The sequence below is a fragment of the Pongo abelii genome, chromosome X (assembly GCF_028885655.2).
Source record: "Pongo abelii isolate AG06213 chromosome X, NHGRI_mPonAbe1-v2.0_pri, whole genome shotgun sequence".
Taxonomy (NCBI): domain Eukaryota; kingdom Metazoa; phylum Chordata; class Mammalia; order Primates; family Hominidae; genus Pongo; species Pongo abelii.
In genome coordinates this window covers 11069613-11087990 of record NC_072008.2, presented here as the reverse complement: position 1 = coordinate 11087990, position 18378 = coordinate 11069613, and the positions used below count along the sequence as shown (strand labels likewise).

The window sequence follows — 18378 nt, the reverse complement described above, 5'->3', positions numbered from 1 at the left end:
TTATATTTTTTATTGCTGAATAGTATTCAATTGTATGAACAAAGTTTTATCCACTTACACATAGGTGAGCATATAGGTAATCTCCAGTTGTGAGCTATTATGCATAAGACAGTTTTGATCATTAGTAAATAAGTCTTTTCATGAACATGCATTTTCATTCGGCTACAGTAGTTGTCTAGGAGTGGAATTGCTGGGTCTTAGGGCAGATGTTTGTTTAACTATTAGAAACTGCCAAACAGTTCTTCAAATTGGTTGTACTATTTCATACTCTGACTTAGAATTTTAACATTTTTAATTAGTGGGTTTTTTAAATTATTTTTTTAGAGAAGGATCTTGCTGTGTTGCCCTGGAACTACAGCCTCGAACCCTTAGGCTCAAGTGTTCCTCCTGCCTCAGCCTCCCAAAGTGCTAGGATTATAGGCAGGAGCCACTGTGCCCAGCCTACACTGTAAATAGAAATGCACAAGAGTTCTAGTTGCTTCCTATTCTCACCAATATTTGATGTTGTCAGTCTTTTACATTTTGGTTTAATTTGCATTTATCTGGTAACTAAAGATATTGGCCACTATTTTGTGTACTTATTTGTCTTTCATACAATCTTCTTTTGTGATGTATCTGTTTGAGTAACTCTTTTGCCCATTTTTATTGGGTTGTCTTTCTGTTGTTGACTTGTGGGAGTATCACAGATAGATTTCTCTCAACTTACCTATGCCTTCAGTACCTGAGAGCCCAGAGTGCCTCAGATGTGCTTTCTGGAGTTGTCAGTTCTGTTTTTGGACGTGGCTGCCTTGCACTTAGGAAAGTCCTCATTTGTGTCACGGGTATATCTTTTTTCTACCTATCCCAGCTTGATATAGTTTGGATGTTGTCCCCACCCAAATCACATGTTGAATTGTAATCTCCAATGTTGGAGATGGGGCCTGGTGGGAGGTGATTGGATCATGGGGGCGGATTGCTCATGAATGGTTTATGAGCAATCCACTTGGTACTGTCCTCACAATAGTGAGTGACTTCTTGTGAGATCTGGTCGTTTACAAGTGTGTGGCATCTCTCTCATAACTCTCTTGCTTCTGCTCTGGCCATGTGATGTGCCTGCTCCCCCTTTGCCTTTTGCCATGATTGTAAACTCCTGAGGCCACCCCAGAAGCAGATACCATTATGTTTCCTGTATAGCCTGCAGAACCATGAGCCAATTAAACCCCTTTTTCTTATAAATTATTCAGTCTCAGGTATTTCTTTATAGCAATGCAAAAACAGTACAACACACAGCCTTTGGCACGATACCCTGAGCATTTGGTGACAGCCTATGGGAATGATTTGATGGGTCAGTGCAGACCCTGTGGCTGAGCTCCTTAGCATTCTCATCTGTCACACCAGACCACATGTGACCATTAAACTTTTGTTAAAATTTTGCCTAGTTTCTCCTTGTTCTCTTCCATGGTGGATTTCTTCTCCACCCATCATTTTGCTCAGATTGAGAACAATTAGGGCCATCTTCTCACCTATGAGAGGCTCACTGTTTTCTGGAACCATGTTGATTTATGTTTCTTTGCCTCCTCCTCTCTCTGGTGAATTTTATAAAACTTTGATTTTGTAGCTCGTCAGGCTTGTTTTGGTGGTTAGGGTGAGAATGATGCTGTCTTGTGACTTTCTACATTCTAGCCAGAAGTGGAAGTACTGCACATTTTTACCCAGTCCATTCCTTCTTGAAATGTGCCAGAAATGTTGTCTACTGAAGCCTGGAGAAAGACATTGCTTTAAAAATAACAAGCCAAGATGTTCACAATGACCCAGTGTAGAGTGGAGTTATCAGAAGAACCAACCACATTATACATTTATGCTGATAATTTAAAGGTTAAATTAGCAACCAGTAAACCATGAGAGCTGTTGACCCTGAGCACATTACTAAACATCACTGTGACTTAGTTTCCTTGTTTATAAAACAAGAATCAAAAGAGTACTTACATCATGGGATTGCTGGATGATTAAATGAGTTAATATATATAAAGTGCTTAAAAGTATACTTGGTACATAGCAAATGCCTGATAAATGTAACATTAGCTGTCATTATTAATATATTGCTACAAATGACTGTTGTTCCAGGAGGAGAAGTTTTTCTAGGAAGAATTTATTTCTTCTCGGTCAATCCCTCTTATGTCCTAATTAAACATTAAGTTAAAGCTTTCTTTGGGTTTTCATGAGAGTTAACAGATCTTAGCAACCAACACTGTGGTCTATTTCAGTTCCATGAACAAAAGGTTGGAAAATTTTGGCTTAAAAATTGGTGCCTGTGGTAGTGTCAGAGGTGTTCAAACCAGAGTGGCTCCATCTTGAATAGGGGCTGGGTAAAATAAGGCTGAGACCCACTGGGCTGCATTCTCAGGACCTTAGGCATTCTTAGTCACAGGACGAGATAGGAGGTTGGCAGGACTGGTATCACTAGATACAGGTCACAAAGACCCTGCTGATAAAACGGGATACAGTAAAGAAGCCAGCCAAAACCCACCAAAACCAAGATGGCAATGAAAGTGGCCTCTGGTCATCCTCACTGCTCATTATATGTTAATTATATTGCATTAACATGCTACAAGACACTCCTACCAGCACCATGACAGTTCACAAATGCCATAGCAATGCTTGGAAGTTACCTTATGTAGTCTAAAAAGGGGAGGAACTCTTAGTTCCAGGAATTCCCTACCCCTTTCTTGGAAAACTCATGAATAATCCACCCCTTGTTTAGCATACAATCAAGAAATAACCATAAAAATAGCCAACCAGCAACCCTCAGGGCTGCTCTGCCTAAGAAGTAAGCATTCTTTTGTTTCTTTATTTCTCTAATAAACTTGCTTTCACTTTACTCTATGGATTCACCCCAAATCCTTTCTTGCACAAGATCCAAGAACCCACTCTTGGGGTCTAGATCAGGACCCCTTTCTGGTAACAGTAGAAGTTAATATTATTCAGCAATATCTTTGGTTCTCCTGTCTTTGGGTGGGATCTTTTGTGCCTCCTGACATGAAGCATGCCTATGTGATGCATTGGCCAATTAATTGTGACTGGAAATGTATCACTTCTGGGCAAGTCTTTAAGAACTGGTTTGCAATGCAATTTGCTTCAGGCAAGTCTTTAAGAACTGGTTTGCAATACAATATACTTTCTTCCTCATGTTATGTGACCAGTGAAGTTCCAAAAAGAGGAGCCTCTAAGTGAGGGTGATTTGGAGCAGAGTCACAGCTGGCTCATGGTGGGCCCATAGAATAACTCAAACATAAACCTTTGCTTTAGACTGCAGAAGAGTTTGGAGCTGTTGGTCACAGAAGCATCCCCAAGCCTCTCCTGATTGACTGATAAAGTACCTTCACAGGATAGAGGGCAGACTGTTTGTTCTGCTCTGTCTGGGCAGGGTTGAGTCTGATGGATACACTAGTCAGGCAGAGAACTCCTGGAGACCAGAGTTTGAGTGGAGGGGTAGCCAGATTCATGGGTACCAGAGTGAGTTCAAACCATATCTAAGACAAGGTGCCAAAAATCTAAGTGTCCAAATCTCCCAAAATGCAGGTGCGGGACTGGAAGCAGAAGACAGAAAGTGGAGACCAAATGTTTGAAGCTGGGTAAAGGCAGGGATGGAGCAGGAACCGAGGAACAAACCTTGGAACTAGGTAAGAAGTTCTCTCTATGACATTTCATTGAGTAGTAAAGGGAGAGCCAAAGCGCTGTGTTATTGGGACAGCTGTTTGTTGTATGGTGGGCTGTTTGACTGAAAGGTCAAGTCACAAGGTCAAGTTCACCACATCTCAGGGCGATTTCTGCTTTTATAAACCAGTCTTCACACCAGCAAGATTCCTTGGCAACTCAAGGTTTGAAGAACAACTACACAAAAAAATTCATTCTATTCTGGATGATGATGGTCTCCCAACTCAGGTTTAAAGGGCAGTCACTTTCAAATTAACTGGACAATCACTCTCACTCTGCCCCAGAGAATCACTTCTGAAATATCAAAACACCTATTTTGGCTCCCTTTTATGGTACCTTGTCATTTAAATCATACAAAATGTTACAAATACAGAACTGTCCATGTATGTTTTTAATAGGGTCAGCGATGTTAATGCAGCAGCAGTGTAAGCAGAGCATTTTAAGAAATTCTTCCGGACCTTTTGGAATTCAGCTTAACAGACATGTATTGACATAACTAACTTGTTCAACATGTCTTTCTGTAAGTTATAAGTGAGGAGAAAGTAAAACTTTCCATTAAACTAACAGATGAAATTTTTGTATTAGGGATAATGTACTAATATGATACACACTAATAGGATATATATTCCAAAGTGCTGTTACATCATTTAATGCAAAGTTACCTCCTACTGGGAACTAAATATTATTTTACAGAAAATATAAATAATGTAAAGACTTTCTGGGCACTCAGTAATAACCTGGGATGTGAAATAACTTGACTTGTGCCACTGGCCATGTACAATTTCTTTTTGTTGAAGATGATTATCAGAATTCTATGGAAAATGTATTGTCAGGGCTGTAGAATGGACGATTCCTGTTATGATTCACTAGGGAACAAGCTTTTTAAAAATTTTTTTTATTATACTTGAAGTTTTAGTGTACATGTGCACAACGTGCAGGTTAGTTACATATGCATACATGTGCCATGTTGGTGTGCTGCAACGATTAACTCATCATTTACATTAGGTATATCTCCTAATGCTATCCCTCCCCCCTCCCCTACCCCACAACAGGCCCCAGTGTGTGATGTTCCCCTTCCTGTGTCCATGTGTTCTCATTGTTCAGTTCTCACCTATGAGTGAGAACATGCGGTGTTTGGTTTTTTATCCTTGTGATAGTTTGCTGAGAATGATGGTTTCCAGCTTCATCCATGTCCCTACAAAGGACATGAACTCATCATTTTTTATGGCTGCATAGTATTCCATGGTGTATATGTGCCACATTTTCTTAATCCAGTCTATGATTGTTGGACACTTGGGTTGGTTCCAAGTCTTTGCTATTGTGAATAGTGCCGCCATAAACATACGTGTGCATGTGTCTTTATAGCAGCATGATTTATAATCCTTTGGGTATATACCCAGTAATGGGATGGCTGGGTCAAATGGTATTTCTAGTTCTAGATCCCTGAGGAATTGCCACACTGACTTCCACAATGGTTGAACTAGTTTACAGTCCCACCAACAGTGTAAAAGTGTTCCTATTTCTCCACATCCTCTCCAGCACCTGTTGTTTCCTGACTTTTTAATGATCGCCATTCTAACTGGTGTAGGAACAAGCTTTTTAAATGATTGTTTTTGTTCTTAGTTGTCCTCTAAATAAACTAGAAAGGTAGCAAGTGTTCACCTAAGTCTGTTTCCATTTGTGGCCATGAGGTTGTTTAATATTATTATTTGTCAGTTAAGTTGTCTGATTTTTTTGACAATTGACTTATTATGGTAATGATACACATTGACATACACTAGCACATCCACCTATATAGAGTAGGTGTTTAACAAATGTTTGTTGAAAATGATTCTATAAATACATTATAAAGTTTGAAATCTACATTGTCAGAAAGCTGAAGAAAACTCTTCTGTGAGAAAAAAACAGCAAATCTTAGACATTTCCATCGTTTGTAATATATATGTTATATATATATACACACACAATACATATATAAATATAGGAAATATCTTGAAATAAATATTATCAAATAATCTTTAGGTGTTTAGATGGAGATTTGTATGAGGAAGGTATATTCAAAGAGAAAGCTGCTTTCACTTAATTTATTGCCTATTTGCTAAAGGTATTTACTCAGTAGATCAGGAGTAAAACTTTAAACTCAAATGTCTGGAGGAATTTAAATATATGTGAATGTGTATGTTTAAATTGAAGAAGAATGTTGACAGAAATAAATCACTTTTAGAGAGAATTCCCAGGACCTGGTCCCTTTTAAGAAAGCTCTCCTGGTCCTTGTGCAAATACATAGTTCTTTAAAGTACCAGCCCACATACTTTATGGGTTAATGTCTGTATGCCTCTGTTTATTTTTGGGATAAAAATCCTTGCTTATAAAAAAGGTAGTTAAGTATGGTACAACATAGCTGTGATCCCTTTGGCCTGACTTAAGAGTTTGTACTTAAGGAACATAAACTAAAGTCAGAGATAATTCAATTGGCATTTTGAACACACAAAGACATGCTTGCTTCCTAGCTTTCAAGGCACAAAGCAGCCCCATTAAATTATAACAGTAATTACACCACTTGCACACATTCTTAAAAATTTCATGAAGTGCAATGCTAAGCTCTACTTTGAGATGTTTGTCTCTGGAGAATCAACTGAAATAGGAATCTACAAGTCAAATAGCTTAACTCCTTGTCCAACTTCACACAACAAAAATTGCCACTTTCCCTTCTAGGACACATATCCAGTACTCCCTGTTTTCTTCCCACTCGTACTAATCCATCACTAAACTTTGTGGATGTTAACTCTGAAATGGCTTTTGAATCTGTCCACTTTTTCCCATTTTCCTTGCCACTGCCCTGGTGTGGGGTGCCACCTTCCCTTGCCCATACTCATGGCAGTAGTCTTCTACCTGTTCTCCCTGCCCTGACATTGTCTCCTCTCATCTCTCCTCCCCTCTGCACAGAGCTATCCTTTCAATAAAATGAAATCTCAACAATAATACCCTGAGTCTCAGCTTCATCACCTTAATCACTTCCCAGGTCACCCCTGATTCATCTCCTTTACTCTGCACTTCCAAAGCCCCTGTAATCACTCTGCCGTAGTAAGTGCCACATTTTATTGTGCTTCCTCGCATAGTGGTCTGTTTCAGTAGATCATAAGTTCTGAGAAGGTAGGGACCATGCTTGTCTTGTTTACCCCAGAATTCTTGGATTCAAGCCTAGGGTATACTCTCAAATTACGAAGGAATTTATCACAACTTCAATATCAGAGCAATTCCTGAGCCAAGGCACATACCAATGCTCTCTAACATATTAAAATACTATTTTTTTTTTCTCATGTTGGAGCCTTTATGGTTCTAAAGGAAAATTCCCTAAGGCAGTGTGTCCCAATGGGCTTTATTTTACTAGTGAGAATAGTGAAATCATATAAATTTCTCCTTGAACTAAAGGTACCAACTTAAATTCCTTCTCTCAACTTTGACTAAAATGCTAGTAATTAGATTTTAAAATATTTTTATTTTATGCATCCTTTATGATATATGAAAATGGCATGACATGTAATGATGGTGATATAATAACAAACTGTGATATAAAAATCTGCACATGTGTGGGGTGGGATGTGGCCTAAGTTCCTTTAACTATTAATAGGTTAGATGACTTTTTTGTATTTTTCTTATTTCTTTCTCTAATGCCTTTTTTACAGACTTTTACCCATAATTGAAGACTTTAGTTCAGTTTAGGCTAGAGAAGTGAGATACAGGAAGAAAAATTACATGTGTCTTTCTGTGTGATTTGTATGTATATATGTGTGATGATTGATTAATGACTATTATTAGCCATAAAAATAAAACACATGGGGGTTCATGGAACAGAAGTTTATTCACAGCTCTATTGTGAAAAAAAAGGTCATTGTCAGTTCAAATGAAATCTCATCTTTATTGTATATGTGCTGTCAAGGTGAGCACTCATCTTTATTGTAAATGTTAAAAGTGAGTAGTGTTGAATAGATTTGGTTCCTGTTATGAAAATAGTAGAAATAAATGTAATTCTTGTAAAAGTCAAAACATCCATTTTACTTATGGCCACTGACAGATTTGGCATAAAACCCCATATAAGAAATATAAACCTAAACATGTATGTGCAGAAGTAATTGTAGGTGAAATGTAATTGTAGGGTTTGTTTCAAAATAATTGTGGTGTGGGGAGGGAAGGGAAGAGTGGACAGGGTCATGGAGGAAATAGGAAGGGCCCTGAGATGATAGTTGTTGAAACTGAGTAATAAGTATATGGTGAGTAATTATATATCATCATGACTTCTGTATATGTTTGAAAATTTCCATAATACAAAGTTTTTATAAGGAAATAAGGAAAACCCATATGTAGAAGTAGGAACACCCTGAAGCTGATGAAGCTTAAGCTTAAGCCTGAGGACTACTGGATGAGTTCCTTCCAGAATGCTGAGAGGAGCCCTGGGGATGTCTTCATATTTTTTTCTGTAAAACTTGAAAAAGTGAGATAATTTAACCACAGTTGACTAAGACTGTTGTCCCTTCCCCTTTCAAAAGCCCCTCCATCACACTTCCCTTCAAAATGAGAGATGTTTGAGCAGCTGTGGGCTTTTGGGGGATCTAACTAAGGGAAAGTTAAGTTGGGGATATAAAATAACTTTCAATTATTTTTACTCATAGATGAAAGTTACAGATTTAAAATTCCCAGCAGGAACATGCACTTTGACACCCACACAGTTCATTGGTGGAATATACTTATTGATTACCAGTCCCTTCTGTGTATGTTATGACTAGTTGCTCTGGTGTAGAAAAGGCTTGGTACTACAGAGCTATAGTAACCAAAACAGTATGGTACTGGCATGAAAACAGACACATAGACCAATTGAACAGATTAGAGAACACAGAACCAAATACATACACCTACAGTGCACTCACTTTTGAAAAAGGTGCTAAGAATATGCCTTGGAGAAAGGCCAGTCTCTTCAATAAATGGTGTTGGGAAAACTGGATATCCATATGCAAGAGAATGAAACTTGATTCCTATCTTTCATTATATACAAAAAGCAAATCAAATTGGATTAAAGACTTAAATCTAAGATTTCAAACTATGAAACTACTACAAGAAAATGTTGGGGGTCATCCTGCATGTAGAATTCTTAAAAGAAAAAAGCAAATAAGAATAAAAAAGAAAACACTGGGGAAACTCTCCAGGACATTGGTCTGGCTAAAAATTTCTTGAGTAATACACCACAAGCACAAGCAACCAAAGCAAAAATGGACAAATGAGATCACATCAAGTCAAAAACCTTCTGCACAGCAAAGGAAACAACTGATAAATTGAAGAGACAACCCACAGAATGGGAGAAAATACTTGCAAACGATCCATCTCACAAGGGATTAATAACCAGAATATATAAGGAGCTCATACAACTCTATATGGTCAAAATATTTAAAGAGCCATTTCTTAAAAGATGACACACAAATGGCAAACAGGTATATGAAAAGGTGCCCAACATCATTGATCATCACAGAAATGCAAATCAAAACTACAATGAGATATCCTCTCACCCCATGTAAAATGGTTTTTATCCAAAAGTAAGGTAGTAACAAATGCTGGTGAGAATGTGGAGAAAGGGGAACCCTCATACACTGTTGGTGAGAATGTAAATTAGCACAACCACTATGGAGAACAGTTTGTAGGTTCCTCAGAAAACTAAAAATAGAGCTACCATATGATCCAGCAATCCCACTACTGGGTATGTACCCCTAAAGAAGGGAAATCAGTATATCAAAGAGATATCTATGCTGCCATGTTTGTTGCAGCACTGTTTACAATAGCCAAGATTTGGAAGCAACCTAAGTGTCCATCAGCAGTCGAGTAAATAAAGAAAATGTGGCACATATACACAATAGACTACTCTTCAGCTATGAAAATGGATGAGATCCTGTCATTTGCAACAGCGTGGATAGAATTGAAGGTCATTATGTAAAGTGAAATAAGCCAGGCACAGAAAGACAAACTCATGCCCTCAATTACTTATGAAAGCTGGAAATTAAAACCATTGAATTCATGAAGATAGAGAGTAGAATGATGGTTACCAGAGGCTGGGAAGGGTAGTGGGTGGGTGGGTGGAGGGGCAAGTAGGGGAAGATTAATAGGTATAAAAATATGGTTAGATAGAAGGAATAAGATCTAGTATTTGATAACACAACAGGGTGACTACAGTCAACAATAATATATTGTACATTTAAAAATAACTAAAATAGTATAATTGTACTGTTTGTAACACAAAGAAAGGATAAATGCTTGAGGTGATGCATACTCCATTTACCCAGATGTAATTATTACACATTGTATGCCTATATCAAAATGACTCATGTACTCCATAAATATATATACCTACTATGTATGCAAAAAAATTAAAAATTAAAAATTGGAGGTATAAAACTGCCTCCAATGCAGCAAAATGATGAGAAACACATACACACACATACACACACACACACACATATATGAACACACAGTGGACTGAATCACTAATGAGTGTAGGAGGTGCTCAGATATTAGTGAGTGGCTGAAAGGGTTGCTGTTTAACAAATTCTCCTATGAACAGAAAGATTTTTGGAAACCTCCTTCCAGAATGACTTAAAATATGCAATGTGCTCCTTGAGAATAAAATTTAAAATAGAATAAAATTAGTTGCATTTATAGGTTTGAAACCAAAGTTTTCTGCTACTTCAAATTTGAGCCCTTTGTGAAGATAGTTTCAAGTATAATAATATAATTTTTTTTTTTAAATAGAGTCCCTCCAGAGAATTGAAGCATAGCTAAATCCTTCCACAGAAAAGAATAATTGCTTAAAAGAGAAAAGCAAGTCATCCTGTTTTCACTTGGCTATTTTCTTTTCCAAGTATGGACTATAGACATCTAGAAAGCATGGTAATAGTGAGTTCATATACATCATGCTTTATTTATTTTGGCCTTTTAAATAACACACTTCTTAAATTTCTAGTTTGTGTAATTTCTATATTTATCCAACCAACCTTATATCTTTTCCTGTATTTCACTTTTCAGGGAAAATCTTGGTTCATTTTCCTCAAGTCTTCTCTTTTCAGGCATTGTTCATTAATTTTGCAAAGAATCCATTTACTCAGAGCATGACAGTAGGATATTTTGTTTTTGAAACAAAATTCAAGCACATTAACACACAAGCAATGGTGTGTAATATGTATGGGTGAATATAATTACATGATCCATTTATATCTTCCATGGCTAAATATAGGATGCCAGTTGTTTGTTCATTTGTAAGTGATTATGCCTTTGATTACATTATCTCCACTTGCTATACCTATAATGGCAAAGAAGTTTTTTCTTTTTCCTGAATTTTCTAGGATCCAAGTGACATGAAAATATCTCTGGCATAGCCCGAGCATGGTTGATATAGTGTAGAGAAAGGCTCTATTGCATTCAGCCATTCAGGGGCTCAGGCTCCATTCATGTTATGGCTCCATGGCCTGAGACCTTAGGATTCAACTGGATTAACTACAAACAAATGGTAGAAAAAGTAAAAAGGAGCATGAAGAATTATGTATGGGGGGTCGGGGGTGGGGAGGCGGTAAGGGAACAGGCCTAGAAGTGGCAGGCATCACTTCTACCCACATTATGTGGGTCTCAGAATTCAGTCGTATGGCCTAGTTGCATCACAGAGAAGGCTAGGTAATCTATAACATTGAGGACATGTTTTGTTCTCCTAGGAGGACAAAAAAGAAAATGGGGTTTGGTGAGTTCATAGCATTGTCTCTGATACCATATAGTTCAATGTGGTATGGCACCATAAAGGTCCCTCGTGTTCCCCAAGTAGTCTCTAATGGCAAGCTGATTCTTTGATCGAGTTTGAATCAAGGTTGAATGACAACCTTAATTCCTGTTAGGTGAGATTAAAGTATCATGAGTCATTTAGCCCCCATGATAAAGGCTTTCAGAGAAGGTCTTGTTAAAGGGTGGGTGGGGAAAATTCCTAGGGATATGAGGGGTCAGTGGGGAGTGAAGTGAGATACTGTAGAGTAAGCGAAAAGGTTGACCAGTTACTCCTTACCTACTTACAATGGCCTGAACTGCTGAGTGTGCAAGAGGGACAGTTTTAAAAGCTGTCAGGCCACAAGCTTTCTAACTGCCATCCGCATAGGTTGTTTTTCCCATCCTGTGGCCTTCGGTTGGGTTCTCTAGGAAACAGACTCTAAGATGGAAATTTGCATGCAAGTAATTTATTGGAGAATGCTCAATGGACGGAAGGATGAGACAGAGGGAGGAGTTAAAATGGTCATGGGTCAGGAAGCTTTAGCACTGGGATGGCTCTTCAAAGTTGTCCTGCCTTGAGGCAAGGGGGCCAGGCTTTTGGATCCCTCTCTATTTGACAGTCACTGGATTTGAGCTTCTTCCAGGGAGGGAGTGTGATCTAGGGTAATGGATGACATCTGGGCTTCTACCCCTGCTTTTCTGTATTCTCCCCCTTCTTGGAATACTATATGAGAAGTACAAAAGAGGACCCCATGAACATGCTTTTAGATGCCATGGTTCTATGTGGCAAAATTCTTCTACAAAGACAAGCTTTGCTCATGCTCTACTTTCCACCCTCATCTCACCAGGCTGGAATGGCCTCCCCACATTTCCTAGCTTGTACAAAGCATCCTCATCCTTTGAAGTATATTTCAATTTTCGATTCAATGAGGCACTCTCTGCTTCCCTGCATTCTAAGGGAACTCACACTCACCAGAAATCTTTTATAGTAATTATTGTCTGAATTATACATCTGTTACTCATTAAGCACTGTTTTACAGTGCTAGCTATCTTTTCTGGTGTGTACCTTCACCCAAAAATGTAAGTACTTGAAGGAAATGGTTATGTTTTATGTTATGTGAATCATCATCAGTGTTTGGTACATTGCAAGTCTTATTTCATTAGTTTGACAAGTATTCATTGAGCACCTGTTATGTTTGAGGTACCATGATGGATGCTGGGGAGACTAAGGTAAGAGTTCTCACACTCAAGAAGATTATTCTTGTGTGAGAGAGGGACAGACAATTTTATGGCAAATAATCTGCATAGAGGTTTTAGATGATAAAGAAGGATCAAAACTGCCTGATGGACAGGGTTAGGTCAAGGATTGGGGTGAGGATATGGGTCAAGAGAGGTATGAAAAAGATCAGTCACCATTAATACGGTGATATGAAAAACTCTGAAGCTTCAGATGGTTAGAGTAGAAAGGAAGCAGGAACTGACAGACCTAAAAATTTATGGAAATAGGCACTAATTTATGGAACTCTGAGTTCAGCCCAGGGTTTCTCAACCTTGGCACTATTGACATTTTGGACTTTAAATTTCTTTGTCGTGGGAGGCTGTCCTGTGCTTTGTAGGATGTTTAGCAGCATTCCTGGGCTCCACTCACTAGATGTCAGTAGCTTTCCCAAGATGTGACAATTAAACATATACCTAGATATTACAAAATGTCACCTGGGGGCTCAAAACACCCCTAGTTGCGAACCACTGGGCTAGACACTTGTGCAAAAAGCAACACTGGCCATGATAGCAACTTCACTATGAGCAGGGGACATTCCTTTCATGAGGTGAAAAATTAGGAGTGTGTTCAGTGCTAACTGAAGGAAGTCCAAATGCTGACACTCTTTCTTGGGAATAATACACTTGTGGTGGGTGTTTTACTATCTACTCTTGATGGTCTGTGTACCTAACAAAATATCCCTGCAGTTGAGATCTGGTATATGGACCCTATTTTCCCTAAAGTTAATAGCTCCACTTTTTCAAGTGCTTCTTATAAAGTACATGGTCATAGAATAAAAATATCAAGAGTTAATAATCATTTGTTTGTTATTTTTTGGAAACTTTTACCAGCAGGGAAGTATGAGGATTTCTAGAAATCACCAGGGTACAGTGAAAGTTGCCAATAAAAATGTAAAATAATACAGATGTTGTTATGAAGCAGAAACATGTTGTGTTTCAAATAAATCAGTATCCTTAACAATTAGCAAACTTGAGTTTTGAAAAAAGAACAGTAGTATCATAATTTTATTATCTTTTTCCTACACATCTGGAATTTTAAAAACTTTTTCAATTAAAAAAATTAGATTATTTAGGTCACTCTTGAGTTTAATAGTAGTTTTGAAAATGTATGGAAAAGTTCTGCTTCAAATATCTTCTCCTTTTACAGAATCTTCTTAATTATTTAAAAGAACTTATCTGTGAGTTATTCCCTGATATATATATAGTGAAAATCCAGAGAGAGACTAGAAACTTTAAAATTACTCATTATTTTTTCTGATATAACTATAAAGTTTGAAAACTAGAGACAAGTATAAAAAATGTAATTTATCATATTTTGATGTAATTGACCTTTTCTCTTGCTTATTTTTTAGTGGCTTTTAAACTTTAATGTACATAAGAATCATAGGGATAACTTGTTTTAAAAGGATGTCCCAGGGCACTACAAAAGAAGAGTACAGGATGAAACCTGGGAAGCAGCATTTTAACAGCTACCCCAGATGATTCTGATTCAGAAGGTCCATAAAAACCACCTGGAAAAACGGATTTACGTTCTTATGTTGCCATCATATCATTACCATCCATTGACTGATTAGGGGAGGGAAGAAACTTTTGCTTTGTCTGTTTTTAAAAGAGCCCTGTTATTTGTAAATATCATTCTTTCTACAATTAGCTTCTATTTAAGACACAACATTCGTTTTAGTCTTTCAGTACACTTTTGGGTGACTTTCCTTGGATTGGTAATCATTCAGTGTTTTTTGCCTTATATCATCTGGAACAGATATATGAATGATCCATTTAAAAATTAATAATCTCCTCTGGACTCCCAGTACATTTGGCCTGTATTTCTCTTGGGATGTGTTAGCTCCAGGCATGATGTAATGTTGACACAGAGCGTCTGTGGAAGGATCAGATGAATGGCACAGACCTAGATGATTTTGTGGGGCAGAATCTGTAGTAATTAGCACCTCTTAAGGTAAGAGGGTGAAAGACAAGGCAGCATCCCAGGTGATTCCAAATTTGGGAACCTGGGCAACTTGAGTGAGAGGAACTGTGTTGGGGAATTTGGGAGCATGGGTTAGAGAATATAAGAAGAGTGGCAGTGATATGGTTTGGATTTGTATTCTTGCTCAAATCTCATGTCGAATTGGAGGAGGGGCCTCGTGGGAGGTGGTTGGATCATGAGGAAGTTTCCCCCCTTGCTATTCTTATGATAGTGACTGAGTTCTCAAGAGATATGATGGTTTAAAAATGTGTGGCACTTCCCCCTTTGCTCTCTCTCCTGCCTCCATGTGAAGAAGGTGTTTGCTTCCCTTGTCTTCTCTTACGATTGTAAGTTTCCTGAGGCCTCCCCAGAAGTAGAAGCCTGTACAGTCCACAGAACCGTAAGTCAATTAAACCTTTTTTCTTTATAAATTACCCAGTCTTAGGTAGTTCTTTATAACAGTATGAGAACCAACTAATACAGGCAGGATGCAAAGTTTCAGGAGCCAGTGGGACATCTGTTAGAGATGTGTATAAGGAGTTTAGAAATTTCAACCATGCTTCAGAGTTAATCAAGGTTTGAAATAGAAAGTAGCAGCCAAAGGTGTAAATGTACTAACTAAAAGCTAGTAAATATTAATAAAAGAGAGCCAAAAACTAAGCTGTGAGATGTGCCCTCATTTAGAAACCTGAAGAGGTGAAAAGAAGGGAATAAAACAAGTAAGAAAGGGACAAAAAAGGAAGTGGGAACTTACAGTAAAAACTTGTCCTAGAATCAAGGGAATGCTTCTGAAGGAAGACATGTCTAGCAGAGGCAAGCCCCGCTGAATTGAGAGAGGAAAAGTATTGAAACAAAGCTTTTGAGTTTGGTGACCAAGGTTTCACTGGTGACCTTTGACAAAACCTCAGTTACTTGAGTAGACTTAAATGAAGTGAAAAGTCATGAGCTTGAGGGAGAACTTAAAACTCAAAATTACTGTAAGAACTTGAGTCTTCAGGTCGACTTGTCATCGGGTTCCTTGTTTTTGTTGTGGATTTCCGCCTGCAGAATAAATTTTCCCCTGCAGTCTTTGCTTGGTGACCTCTTCAATGTAATCAGTTCAATATTTCTGCTATACCTCCGTTACCCACTGAGGCTCTGAATTAGGTGGAGTTAATTGGTTCAATTGGAGATTCACACCCATGGCAACTTGTCATCTCCTAACCTCTTGATGGAGTATACCAGCAAATGAGAGATGACTTGAACTAATCTGACCCTTTCATTTCACATCCACAGCACAATTACTCTCCCTTTTGCTCACCTAACACAATCTCAAATACTAAAATGACCCAATCCAGCTTATTAGATCCCCAAATAACTTAATATAATAACATAATACAAAATTTAGACATTTGGAAAAGGCACATGGTAGGGTCGGTATGTACCCGCTCCCATTTTTTTCTATGGTTCAAAGCACAGTTTTAAGAAACCAGTTAACTTTCTTCAGTGAGGCCTATTTGCCAGCTTCTCTACTGGGAATTATTTATAGTATGGCAATAAGGTCATTAACTTGTACTTGGTTCTGAAAAGCTAAAAACTTTCGAAGTTGCAAACTTGAATTTTTGCCCTGATATCTCTGACTCCATTGACCATAATATTTTCCACCATACCATGGTACCTTGACAGATCATCTTTCTCTTCAAATTTTTTTTTTTGTGAGAATGGCTAATTGACATGTTTTCTTTCTGCTGCCTTCCATGATATATAAATACAATTAAGCAATAAAACCAAGGAAACACAATATCAAATTGATTATATATGACCCACATGTCGAGGAATACAACATTTAGCCTTATACCTTTTCATACTCCATGTGCAGCTGAGAACGAGTCCTAGTTTCCTAAAGCACCTCTTGATGAGCTAAAAAAAAGAAGGATCTTAATGAGTCTATCTTCTATACCACATCTCTAATGTTTATAAATATTTCATATAAAGTCAATTCATGAAGTTAAACTTCTGAAACCAAATTATGGGATCCGACATACCCCATCTATTTAAGGCAAAAGTTGAAAGTGTCTAATTCAAAGGCATCATAAATTATTTATATGTAAATTTAAAAATTTAAAGTTTCATTTTGGCTTTTTTCATTTTCAGAGAAGGAAAGGGTCATGTCATATCTGATAACAAGTAAGTACAGTTATATATCAACATATTCCAGATATTCTGGTGTGAAATACCCCCATAAAGCATCCTTGTGGAGCAGTGTAACTTATTTCTGAATTTGAGTGCTCTGAGGCATTGGGCTAGTGTGAGGTTGAGGATGTCAAGTCTAAAAAAGATGTGGATTTGGTTCTGGACCATGGTTGTGGCCAGAGGAATGTAGTCTGGCTGCAGGGTCAGAGTGTTAGACACTAGAAGGACAGACTTTGTGGTGGTAGATGATGAGTCCCTTAGAGAAGGACCCCAGGCAGTAGTTATGGGATTATGGGAAATGACACCCACCACTCAGGGACAAAGTTGGCAAGAGGTGTCAATGGCTAGGGCAATGCCAGCCAAGTGTGGATCACAGAAGAGCTCCAGGCAGTCCCAGTGGAGAATTCAAAGGATAAGGATGATTGCCACAATGGCCATTATGGGAATTGTAATGGCCAACAATTGAGTAGCACTTTTGGTAAGACTTGGTGGTACCACTTGATACTCTATGGCCACTTTGTCTCAGAAATTTGGTAGTATTGAGTCTATAGTAACTCCAGCTACAACGGTCTGAGAAAGAGGGAAGCTGACAACCTCCAGACTTTTGGTCTTTGATCCTACAGTTCAATGATTTTATGTATTTTATTTTTGTTCTTCTCGACATGCTGATTTAATTTTATATAGTTTATTTTTATGTATGTGTGATTAAGTCTCTTAAAAGTCAACCAAACACAGACTCTGGAGCCAGATTGCCTGGGTTCAGCTGCGGGCCCTTGGACAAGTTACTTGACCTCTCTGTGGTTTAGCTTTGTGATCTGTAGACTGGGAACAATATCCCTAAATTATTAGTTAATTATGAGGATTTAATGAGTTAATGCTTGCTTTACATAGAGTAAGAGTTTTCTATTAAATTGCTAAAAACTAAAAATAAAATTTTATGTAAGTTAGTAGGTCCAGTTGTATCCATTTCACATGGGGGCATTGTTTAAAATGCAAATTCTGGAGTGTCACCCCAGACTTACTCAAATTCTTAAAGGTAGCCCTAGGAATCTGTATTTCTAACAAGTCTCTCAGGAAATTCCATTTTTCAAAGTAAGATCTGGGAATTAAATGAGCCATGTTTCTTGTTCACAATATATTTAAAGTTATTAGCAAATTATTTTCTGACTCATTTCTTAAGAAAAATCCTTAGTAGATTGTACAAAGCTTGCTTACTTAGTTTAAATGTTATTTGGAACAAGAAAGGATATAACTAAATCAAGCTTTCTCTAAACTATTCTTCATGCAAGATTTGCTCTTACATCTTCCTCTACCAACTCCAGATGCAAATATATCACCTATGAATTTTAGAAACTAGCCATTTGTTGGGCATGTCTTTTACTAAGACTAACCTGGAATTTGGTTTGAATTATCAAGTATTTGTAACACAATATAAAGGAAATGCAGTTCTGTGTGTCAGAAATCCCCAATTCCTAAAGGAAAAG

The 18378-nt window shown here is 37.8% G+C and overlaps 1 protein-coding gene across 1 annotated transcript in view; it reads left to right on the top strand.

The window, feature by feature from the left end:
* The window catches only part of MID1 (midline 1), a 654743-nt gene that overhangs the window by 51113 nt on the left and 585252 nt on the right, over window positions 1-18378 (top strand). The window contains exon 4 of the mRNA XM_063721012.1: window positions 3559-3659. The gene's annotated coding sequence lies outside the window, so the exon portion shown is untranslated. The remainder of the gene's footprint in view (window positions 1-3558; window positions 3660-18378) is intronic.